At 38.0% G+C, this 8749-nt stretch overlaps 1 protein-coding gene and 1 pseudogene across 1 annotated transcript in view; both read right to left on the reverse strand.

Moving 5' to 3' along the window:
• NKAIN2 (sodium/potassium transporting ATPase interacting 2) overlaps positions 1–8749 on the reverse strand; it is a 625412-nt gene that overhangs the window by 290476 nt on the left and 326187 nt on the right. The window lies entirely within an intron of this gene.
• LOC102471502 (SRSF protein kinase 1-like) overlaps positions 5191–8749 on the reverse strand; it is a 30344-nt pseudogene continuing 26785 nt past the window's right edge.

Raw genomic sequence — 8749 nt, forward strand, 5'->3', positions numbered from 1 at the left:
TAATTGAGGAGGCTTCTAATTGTGTAATAATTGGTTTTCACAGTTGAATGTCACAGTATTAGAGATACGTGCCAATGTATTAGCTCTAACACAAATAAAGCACATATTTCCTCAAATGCATCTTTCCGCATACTCCAAAGGATTTTTATAATAATGGCCACAATTATAGAAGCAAGGTCATACTAACTGAGTACTTACTATGTTCCATAAACTGCGATAGCCTTTTTGTAGTAATTCATCTACTCAGCAACTTATTAGCTCCATCATCTTTTTCTCCATAAAAATGAAGAAACGGGCTTAGAAAGTTAAGTCAGTCGCTCATGCTGTCCTGTATCTCACCCTTGTGAAACTGACTGGAACACCAAAATTTTAAACTTTAGAATATCAAGACTGTTAGGCTAAAATACTACATTTGTCTTTTCTGAGAAGATTTTGCAGGGATCAATAAGAAAAATATTTTAATAATTACAGTATGGATATTTTAGAAATACAGAATGAAGTGTTTGTGTGGCGTAGAAGTGGAAATTGCTCTAGAAAACCAGGTAACTATTACTGAGCACTAAATATTTTGTAACACATTATCTTATTTTCTGCTTAAAACAATACTTTGGGGCTAGCAGATGGCCTGGAGGTTAAGAGCGCAGGGTGCCACATGGCCATCTGTGTGGCTTGAAAAACAGGCAGGGCTTGTGCATGTGTGTACCTAAAATCCCGAGAGGAAAATGAAGGAGAAAGGATTGTGGTGTACCAATCTCCCCCGGGAGGAGGGGGTGCTGTCTCATTTTCTCTCTGTCTCTGGTGAGTGCAAATGTCCTCTAGTAAAAAGTAAAATAAAAAATGATAATAAAAAAAACACTATGATGTATATATTCTTATTCTAATTTCATAAACATGTAAAATGAAGTTTAAAGAGGTGGCATCGCTTACATTCTACTGCATAATTAGTATACAGCAACTATGCTGAGACTGAAATGTAGGTAGGCTCGACTGCAATACCTTTGTTCTCAACTAACGTAGTAAACCTTATTTCCTTAAGAGAAAAAGAACATAGACCACTACAGAAGGGTAAAAATTATCAGGGGACAATAAGGAGAGCGAAAGATAGCTTTATACTACTGACATATTTAATTCAAGAAAATGGCTTTTAAAGAAAAAAAAGATTACTAAATCAGTTGCTTGGACTCATAACCTTAATTTCTTAATTTGAATTTTTTAATTGCATTTCCGTACATTGAAATGACTAGAGTTGTTCTCTGTGAGGAAGTTGCCTTGTCATAAAGAATTTGTCTGGAATTTAATTCATAAAACTTTTAAGTATTTGCACAAATTACTTAAATTGGTTTCTTTATAGCCCACTATATCCTGCTATGCTTTCTGGCTGCATCATTAATTTGCTTAGAAATCAAATGTAAAATCCACATCCTTTATGCTACAGAAGACACTGAGCATATTTAATGCATAAATATTTTAAAACTTTGGTGTTTAAATAACATCTTTAAAGTTGACTAGAACTGTTTCAAAATCTATGATGAATCTTGCCATTATCTTTCTTTAAACATTATTAAACATATTTATGAAAACAAATAAATAGATTAATTAAAACATAATTGAAATTGTTCTTGCTAAATTTAAGCAAGATATTTATTTTAAAGTAATAAACACATTATCTGGATTTAATTCAAGTTACAATATCTGATCCTAGGTGGAAGATTTATTCCAGATGATTAATCTAGCTAATTTGTGTACATGTAAAAGGAAAATTCTAAAAATGAACATGAGCTTTAGCTCCTTCATCATTGAACAAGAGTAACAGTGATCTATATAATCTCTAAACTCTAGATAAACATTAAATATCTCTAATTATACAATTGAACACTGATATACTCATTCATTAAGCTTTTTTTCTGAGGCCACCCCTTAGCACAGTAGTTAAGCCATGTGTATAGGAAGAAGAATCTCACGTGGCCAGCTGTGGTATAAATCTGGGCCCTGCTGGCTTGAAAAACATGCTAACCATATGTGTGTGTGGCCAAAATCTTGATGGGATGGGGAAATTTATGTAAGGGAGTGTGGCTTGACCACACTCCACTAGGAATTCTCTTTCTAATGAGTACACACACTCTTTAGCAATGGGAATTTTTTTTTCTCAATCTATACTTACTGCCTAATATGTGCTATGCATTAGGAATACATAGATAAAAGACCAAATCTTTGACATATCATTCAATCTAAATAAAATTAATTTCATGGATATTCTTTAAAAAGTGTGAAATTATGTTTAGGAAGTAATGTGATAAATGAAAGAGTTACTCACATTTAAAAAGAGGAACAGTAGAAGGCCAACCTCATAGCCTAGTGGATAAGGGATATAGCTTCCACATGGCCTACCATGGTTTGAATTCCTTTCTCAGAAGAGTAATAAACATGCCAGGTGCATGTGCACATATCCCTCAAATCCTGACAGGGTAGAGAAGTGAAGAAGGGATTGTGTCATGACCACATTCCATGGGGTCCCCCCTTCCCATCTGATTCTCTCTGGCAAATGCACATACTCTCTTGAAATTAAATAAAAGTAAAGCAATGTTATAACATAAAAGAAGTAGACATAAAACAAGAACAATTAACTATGAAAATATGCAATAAAATATTTCAAAAGTAGGACACATTGGTGGTTTGTAGTGCTAAAATGGTGCTATTTTGTACGTTGGGACTACATGACAGGTCCAGGTTTGACTTCCAGTTAAAACTTAGGACCAGGCACAATTGCATGGATTTGTAATCCCATATACATGGAAGGCTGGAGGCAAGAAGTTTGTGAGCTCAAGTCTGGCCTGGAAAACTTAGTAAAACCCTGTCTAAAAAGAGTCAGGTATGGTAGCAAGCCCCTGAAGTTCCAACAAGGAAACTGAGGGAGAAAGATAACAGGATAGCAAGACCTTGCCTTATTAAAAAATAAAAAATCGAAAGTAGAAAATATAGTCATTGAATAAAAGAAACTAGAGAAGCTAAAAAAAGAAATTTACAATGATATAAAAAAGTGGAAGGACATCCCATGTTCCTGGATTGGAAGAATTAATATAACCAAAATGGTAATTCTGCCCAAATTAACCTACATATTTAATGCAATCCCAGTCCAAGTGCCAGAGATATTCTTCACAGGTCTAGAAAAGACAATCATACAATTTATCTGGAATCATAAAAGACCTTGTATTGCCAAACCAATCCTGCACAAGAAGAGTGGAGTGGATGGCATCTCTTTCCTTGACCCCAAAATATACTGTAAAACTGTGATAGTCAAAACAGTATGGTATTAACATGGTATTGATATAGAGTTTGTGGACTCACTAGAGAGAGCTATAGATAGATATATAGAGAGAGAACGTGAGAAAGCAGTCCCTGTGGGAATGGCACACCACAATCCCATCTCCCCCATTCACTTCTTGGGATTTGGGCACACACAAACATGCACCTGGTAGGTTTTTCAAGCTGCTGGTTCCAGGACTTGAAGCATATAGTTGGCCATGTGGGATCCACTTGCCTTAACAAGCATTACACAAGCTGACCCCAAAATGTATATATTTAAAAATGTAAATAACACATATACTAATGCAAGTACTTGAATTCAAAGAAAACTACTTGTGGAGCTGTAATGGGGAGAGGGGCAGTCACCATCAGATTTGCACAAGGACAGGTCAATAATTAATTTGTAGATGTTTATTATTTAAAATCAATTTTATGACATGTGGACCAAGCCAAGTCAAGGTCATTAGATGAACTCTTCCAGCTACTTGCTATGATTTGAGGAACTTTAATTTCCTTTGCCACTAATTCCAACACTCAGTTTTGGAAAATTTTCCAGTGTTTCTTCTAAGACACTTTTTTAAGAGAGATTTTTGCTATAGGGTGTGTGCATTAGCCTTAGACGCAGAGAGAGATAGACAGAGAAAAAGTGAGAAATCATCCCCCTGGGGGGATGGCCATACTACAATCCCTTCATGCTCCTCCTGGGATTCTGGGGAAGTATGCATACCATCCTGCATGAGTTTCAAGCCACCAGGTCTGGGACTCAAACCAGGGTTGGGTACATGAGAGTCCAGTGCCTCAACAACAATGCCACCTGCTGGGCTCCCAAGACAAGATTTTTTTTTTTTTTTTTTAAACAGGATTGAAACAGCATTGAGCTCATAGAGTTTATGCACAGGGAGAAGGGTGATGCAGAATCTTTGAGACAAAGGAAAAAGTGGCACTTGTTGGCTTTTGTCCTCTACTTTATAGAAACTACTGCTCCCCTTCCACATGGGTACAAGGTGGTAGCTGAATTTACGTTAGTTGGGTCAAGGGTAGCCATCCAATCGCAGCTTGTCCAAATAGCAGCCTTTTGACATAAAGCTGAAGTTTTAATTCAGCCTATCTCACCCCAGATTGTTGTCTGTGTCATGTGGACTTTGCTGCGAGTCATGTTTATTTGCTTTTGTTTCCCATTTGTTTTGCCTTTTTGTTTAGTCTGTTTGCCACACAAACCCCACAGAGGAAGACATTTCATAGAGGCAGGGAGGGGAAAATAATGAAACCAAAAATCCTGTGAGAAGCAGCCAAGAATGATGTAAGGGTGTCTGATCATCTGCAATTCTAGTCTGTGTTTGAAGCCTTGCAGCCTCAAGCCTTTGAAATGTGTGAAGATCCCTGCATCCTTATGATGAATTCTCCTTTTGGGTTAGGTAACTCATGTATTTTTCTGTTAGTAGCAATTGAGAGAGTCCTAACCAATTCAAACAAAGTTCAAAGGCAATGGATTGACAAACTTGGAGGGATCAGGAGAAGACAGGAACGGGTGGGAGCATGAGAATCTAGCAGGTCTATGGAACATCCCATGAAAGACTTGAATATCCAGTGTCACGAAGTCACAGAGGAAGCTTCACAGGTACCAGGATGGTGGACTGGGGAAGCAATGATTTCTACTTCAGAAGTTTTGCTCAAGGCTGACCTGCTAAAGGTGCGAACAAATAAATCACATACAATAAAGACTCTGCTGCAAAGAGCTTCAGGGCAGAAAATATTTAAGAAGCCTTGCTAAAGAGAAACCATTTCATGCCTACATTTTTACATTTTTTTTTTCATTTTCCTGGTTTCTTATGTGTTTCTTGAATTCAATAGTCACTACTTGGGAGCTTGGGTGTTTTAGACTGATGTCTAGTTCAGCAACTCTTTTCCAGTTGTGAAGTCCAGCAGTGCCCTCTGCCATATCGCTCCATGGAAGGGCAGTCTCCGCGGGCCTGCTCCCTGACCTGCCATGACCAGCTGCCCATCAGCAAGTTGCTCTTCAGCATCATCTGCCTTATCATGAAAGAGAAATAATGATTTGGTTCTTTCCAAAGCCAGAACTGTTGCTTCATGCCTAAGGGAAACAGTGAGGAGAAAGGGAGGGATTTCACAGGCTTGTCTCCCTAAAGTGCTCCTGTTCCCTCTCTAATAGGCCCGAGAAAGAAACTTGCAGGCTGCTGTCAGTGCAGAGAGTTGAGCTCCAGCCTTCTCTCAGCAAAAATTGAACTTTCATCAGAAGTGAACTTACGTGGCAATTATTTCAGGTCACTGGTGTTATCATTGTACTCTTCAGTGTAAACAGACACATGGAGGTGACAGTAAGTCTAATGAAGTATTGGTTTTAGAACATTTAAACAGCAAAAATCCAGTATTTCTTAACAGCAGCCTGGTGATTCATGCACTGTAATTTCAAGAGCTTTCTAATTAAAGGAAGTCATTGGCTTTGCTTATTTTTTCATCCCAATAAATGATGCAGTTTCTATACCACTACTGACATTCTGTAACATAATTGTTGGGCTTTAAAGGCCTGTGGTGTAGTACTGAAAAAGAAAACCACTGACTTGAGTACTGAACTACAAATAAACTGGTAAATTGAACTACAAATTTAGAAATTCAACATGATTTAATTAGTGAGCCAATTAACCAGTCTTTTCACAGAACCCCTTGTGGACTCAGCAGTGTGCTAACTACTGTCCTAGATAAAGAATGTATTGGAGGTGATCCTTGCCCTAAGGCTGCTTAAAATCTAGCTGGAAAGATAGAATTAGTACAAGTAAAGCCTTAGAGAACTGAAATAACAGCCGAGTCTTAAGGTAAGATTTTCAAGTGCAATAAGATCTCAGACATCAATGTGGGTTGGGGAAAAGAGAAAACTTCATGAAAGAAGTAGCCATTACAGGAGAGGTTAAATGGAATAAGTTAGGAGAGAAGGTAGGAGACTCTGGGCAGAAGTCATAATGTCAGTGAAGTCCAAGCATCTTTCTTATACATTCTAAAATTTGTTTTCTTGGACAAAAGAGAACTGTGAAATCTAAACCAATTACCCCAAATTATCAAAAATAGCTATCATCTTTTGGTTGTGTCTAGTAAGCAGCATTGATCTCCATAAGGCATTGGGCTAATTTTACCTTAATGTATTAATTAGAGAAAACAAAAGCATGCATATAACACAAAATCACTGACAGTCATATAATTAAAGACAATTATAATGGTTCATGTGATTAACTGAATGCTTGTGTTCACTCAAATTTATGTGTTGAAATCCTAACCCCAATGGGAATGCATTAGGAAGGGCGGCCTTTGGGTGGTAACTAGATCATGAGGGTAGAGACCCCGAAGAACTTCCTCATGTCTTCCAACATAAGAGGACACAATGAAAAGATGGCTCTTTATGGACCAGGAAGACCATTCTCATTCACCAGACACTGAATCTGCCCATGACTTGATCTTGGACTTCCCAGCCTTCAGAACTGTGAGAAATAAATGTTTGTTGTTTAAGCCACCAAGTATATAGTAGTGTGTTAGAGCAGGGCAAACAGACTAAGACAATTCATAAATACAGGACATCTACATGCTGAATGCTCAACTAAGTATTTCATGTACATTATTTATTTTTTCATACTCTGTTAGATATACTTACTAGATATACTTACAGATAAAAATTCTGAGGTGCCAATAAGTGTTTTACATACACTGAGAGGTAGAAGAGGATATAAATCCCTAATGACTACTCTTCCATTCCTCAAGGAAGCAATATCAATTAATACCAAGAACTTTTAAATTACCATTCTCTGAGTGACATCAAGAACATGATGGAATAGGAGGCTCTTGACCATCCCTCCTACGGCAGAAACACTTAGTAAACATTGACACATGGATCTGTTTTCTCCAAGAAAAAGCAAGAAACACTTCTGTACACCAGATGACATCAAAATGGGGACGAAAGTAAAGATAGACTCATACACTAATTCCACTCTGAGTGAAGCATTTTCTGAGGAAGGAATTCTCACATCACATTTTCTTCCTAAGGGATGAGAGACTTTTACCACATAATACCTAACTTATATTGTCCCTGATAAAGGCCAAAACTCTTTAAAAAAAAAAGTGGCTTGAAGAAAAGCAAAGAAACAGCGTCCCCCCAAAAAAAAAAAAAAAAAAAAAAAAGGAGAGTATTGAACCATGAAAGCTCTTCCAACTGCTACAGCCCCTGGAATGAGCCCATCCTGCAGCTTCCCTTTGGAAAGGGTTTGGCCACAAGATTTTCCAGCGGCCTTCTGTGGTCTGGTCTCTAAAAAGCCATTATTTCAGAGGTAATGTAGCAAACACAAGATAAACCTTTTGGAGCCTAACTGCAAGCAACTCTGTGAGCCTTTTTTTTAAATTCAGGATTGTTCCTGTAATAATTGCAGCCCTACAAATTCTCTGTAAAAAAAGGTCAGAGGCTCTGTCAGTGAGAGCTAGAATGATGACACTCCCTTTACTTTCTTCAATGGTGGTTTGCTTCTGAGGCAGATTTTTGCAGTCTCTCAGGGGAGGGAGGCTGGGAGACCTCTCCATGACTGAAAAGGAAAGGAGGGGCTCCCTGTATCTTCTTCCCTGGCTTGCTTCAGCAATAACTGCAGACCAGAAGCTTCTCCATGCAAGGAAAGCTTGAGACTTCTTCCTAGTTGAGCAGGAAAGGGGGCATTGTCTATACCTTCTTTTCTGACTTGCTTCACCAATAATTTCAGTCCCACAATCTTTCTCTGGAAAGAGGTTGGAGGCCCTTACCAGGCAGAACAGAAAGGTGGCACTTCCCACACCCTGTTTTCTGGCTTGCTCTAGATATGAACTCTTATAAGCTTTCATTGGAAGAACAGAGAAGAGCCTCTCCATGCCAGGCAGGGAAAATGGGTATTCCCTGTATCTTCCTTTCTTGTTTGCCTCAGTGAGAACTCCAGACCAAACATTTAAAGAACAAATACCGGGACTGGCAGGTGGTGTGTCAGTTAAGGGCACTGGACTCCCATGTGGCCAACGGTAGTTTGAGTCCTGGATTGGTGGCTTGCTTTCTCACTTTTCCCTCCTTCTCCCTCTCACTCTGTCCCTCTCTGGTTTAATTTAAATAAATAAATGATGACATGATTGTATACATAGAAGACCCAATGGTTTCCATGAAAAAATTTCTGGAAGTAATACATGAATACAGTAAAGTTGCAGGATACAAAATTAATATCCAGAAATCTATAGCATTTCTATATGTGAAAAAACAGGCAGGCTGAGATAGAACTGAAAAAAGTTATTCAATTTACCATAGCCACAAAAAGTATAAGATATTTAGGGATAAATCTAACCAAAGAAGTTAAAAACCTCCACAAGGAAAACTACTAGAAGATAAAAAAAGAAATTGAAAATGATACAAAAAAAGTGGAAGGATATACCATGTTCC

The sequence above is a fragment of the Tupaia chinensis genome, unplaced genomic scaffold (genome assembly GCF_000334495.1).
Source record: "Tupaia chinensis unplaced genomic scaffold, TupChi_1.0 Scaffold000106_1, whole genome shotgun sequence".
Lineage (NCBI taxonomy): Eukaryota > Metazoa > Chordata > Mammalia > Scandentia > Tupaiidae > Tupaia > Tupaia belangeri.